We start from the raw sequence: 3,516 nt of genomic DNA, 5'->3' as shown, positions 1-3,516 counted from the left end.
CAAGTGGAGTTTGTCGTTTCTTTCATAGTTGTGTCTTTACAGATCTCTGCCACAGGTCTTACTGTGTCATAGTTGTTTGTTTATATTGTCTTTTCACTACATAGACTTTGAGTTCCTTGAAGACAGGAACTATGTCTTATTCAGTTTTCATAATTCATCACTTAACACTACTCATATCACATAAGAGGTATTCAGAAAATACCTGTGAAATGAATAAGCCAAGTCTTGGGGACATCTGCCAACGCAAAGCTTATTTCCAAGTTTAAAAATTCTCTTAAATCTCGTTCCTGTAAGACCAGTTGCCTTGTTTCATCCAGTGTAATTTGACATTTTTTTCTGTAATTTGAGCAGGGAAATAAAGAAACCCAATGCTTCATCAAATAAATGTTCAAGGTGGTTGTTTTTATGTTTGATCTGAAACTTTAGGAGTATTTACTAGGTGTGTTACCTTGGGCAAGTTTTTTAACCTTTCCGTATCTCTTATTTCCTCATCTGTAAAATGGGCTATTTTAAGATTGTTGTTAGGATTAAATATGTTGTACTTTGTACAAGACTTAGTGCTTGGCACACACTAAGGGTTAGATATTAGCATTAGTTTGAATTGGCTAAGGTGGAGAGAGAATCTGTTTATACCTATCACACACACACACACACACACACACACACACACACACACACACAATATCTTTATAAGGTTTATTTGTCACCTTAAATGCTTTTTGGGGGTGAGGCATAGTATAAATACAAAATAACTAAAATATAAAAGTTTTAGGTCTTGTACAATCACTTTATTCTGTTAAGAGTGCCCTCTTTTGCTATTTTTTAGAACTGGAATGATTATAGTCACCAAGCTTTTGTCTGTGACCATCTGTCAGATCTCCTTGAGCTGCTTTTAGATCCAGAACAACTCACTGCATCCTCTCATTCGACCCATAGTAGTCTAGTCTCACGAGAAGCTGTTGTGGCACTCGGCTTCCTTATTGAAGGTACTGTGAGCAGAGCCAGGAAGATACATCCACTTCATGAACTTGCACTGTGGCAACCACTACATGAGGGAAGTGGCTTCTCGAAGATCTCTAAGACGTTTTCTTTCTACAAGCTGGAAGCCTGGTTGAGAGCCTGTTTGACTGGGAATCCATTTGGTACATCTGCTTGCCTCAAGTCTGGAAAGAAATTAGCTTGGGCTCACCAAGGTATTTAGTATTTTAATCTATATTAAATTGAATGACAAGGAACCTAGTGTTTTCTGGTGTATTAATGATCACACATCTGTAGAAGAACTAAAAAATACTGCTAGTATAAAAGAGAAAAAGAGACCATCTCCCTTTTTATATGCCTTTTTCTCTCAATGCAGCAATGGCCTCAGAGAGTTGACTTACTAGTCCATGTCATTTTGGTTGCAGTTCACAAAAACTCCAACTTCAGTTAGTCCTCTTCTTGCTCTGCTTTTCCTGTTTTGACTCTATCCCTCTCATTCTCACACACTCATTTGCTTGAGGCTTTCCTATTTCCTATGCACCCCAACAGAATTTGGCATTCCACAGTTACAACCTCAGCTGGTAAAGAGATGAGATCCTTTGTAGCTCCACAGATGCAAGTAGACTAAATATTTCTAAACTGGAAATTTAAATTTATCGTAGAAAGAATCAGGCTTTGGTTGCATTAGGGAACCATCCTCCTGATAGTCCAGCGATGGCTAAAGGGATAGGTTCAAATGCTGTATGACTTCTTGGGCCCCAGATATAAGTTTTAATAGAAGAGGGGCCCAGGTATAAGTTTAAAGAGAAGCCGATGCCTACACTGAGGCAAATGCCAGGCAAAATAAATGGGAAAAAAGAAAAAATTAGAATAAACTTCTACAATTTCTGAATTTCAAAGATTAAAAAATAGTTTCTGAGCAAATGAAAAAAAATCAGTTTTTTTTAAATAAATTTTAAAAAAACAGAAAATGGTTGATAAGCATCTACAGAATCTTGAACAAAAACATAGTAATCTACGAATTCTCTGTCCATCCAAACAAGCTGTTGCTCTAGTATGAGATCAAAGACCCTCGGGTATTGTAAGGCTCCCATAAACATAGAGGAGATACTACATAATTCTTGATGTTGATACAAGAATATAGGTTCAAGTAAATTTCAAACATTAGGGTAGGCACTAGTAGGAAAAAGAAGGATATCTCACCTCTTAGGATTATACGAAAATGTTAACAGTGGTAGATAGTTGGATAACAAGTAATTTTTATTTTNCCAAGAGAGGGGAGGGCTCAACAAAGAAAGATGGCTTTCGCCAGCTCCTCCATGCAGAAGGAGGCTGCCCCTCCAGCCCTCAGTCTGAAGCCAGACAACTCAGTTCCTCCCGTATTTCCCTGGTGCCTTTGGGGCTGCTGTCCTAACACTGGAGCTCAGAGTGAGTGAGTTCACCAGCGAGTAAGTCTGCGTGTGGGCCTTTTAAGTGGAGTTCCTGGGACTCCAGCAGCCCTCCGTCTCACTCAGCCACAATCTGTGCTAGTTTCACAGCCAGAAGGTAAGTGACTCCACCTTAATTAATTTTAGAAACCCCCACATCTGAATTTCAGAGACGTACATATCAAGTGCTGGCAGTGTTTCTACATTTGTCTTTTTGTGATCAGCAAACTGTTGTGAATTTACTTTACTATATCTATTGAGTTGCGGATTAGGATTGATATGGTTTCAGGACATGTTTTCATCGTTTATTTTCTTCTTGGACAGCTTTCAGTGGACACCCTACAGTTTCTGCTCTTCTTGTACATCCAACAGTTAAATAAGGTCTCCCTGAGGACATCTTTGATTAGAGAAGAGTGGCCTAGTCCCCGAAACAGATCTCCGTCTCCTGACTTGACTGAAAAATCCAGTTGCCATAAGGTAGTGTGTAAATTTTGGTGTCTTTCACTCCAAGGGACGATTTGTGAGGGAGCTTGTTGGCCTTCATTAAAAATTATGTTGGGATTATTTACACAAGCCATTGATTTGCTGGCTTGTTTTGTTTTGCTTTGCTTTTTACTTTCTCTTTTCAAACTATAAAACAAAATCAATGTGTGCAAACTTAATAAAAATAGAGAAGTGATTTCAGTTCCTTCACTGACACAAAAATCACATGATTTTCAGGAACTCATTCACTATATTCTTATTAGCGTCCCATTTTTGCAAATGTTAATGAATTTGAATGTACTTATTTAACTGAGGATAAATGAGATGATATAGTTTTTGCAAAGTCTGTTGCAATTTACTGAAAAAAATTCCGTACAAATATTTTCTCATAGGTTTAGGTAATATGCTTAAGTATACTTAAGCTCAGCATGCTCAAGTAATTATTTATGATGTCATAATCTAGAAGTTAAATTTAACCACCTCACATTGTGAGTTTTAGAAAATCTCATTTTTTCTTTGTTTCTGTAAAGAAAACCAAAATGCTTTTACTTGTTTATGTAAAAGTATTTTTAAAAACTTTAAGTGAAATGTAGATCTCATAATAATAAAATGTATTATTGCCATGTTC

The sequence above is a fragment of the Hipposideros armiger genome, unplaced genomic scaffold, assembly GCF_001890085.2.
Source record: "Hipposideros armiger isolate ML-2016 unplaced genomic scaffold, ASM189008v1 scaffold_14, whole genome shotgun sequence".
NCBI classification, from domain to species: domain Eukaryota; kingdom Metazoa; phylum Chordata; class Mammalia; order Chiroptera; family Hipposideridae; genus Hipposideros; species Hipposideros armiger.
The sequence above is the reverse complement of the archived record's forward strand: the minus strand, read 5'-3'. Positions refer to the sequence as shown.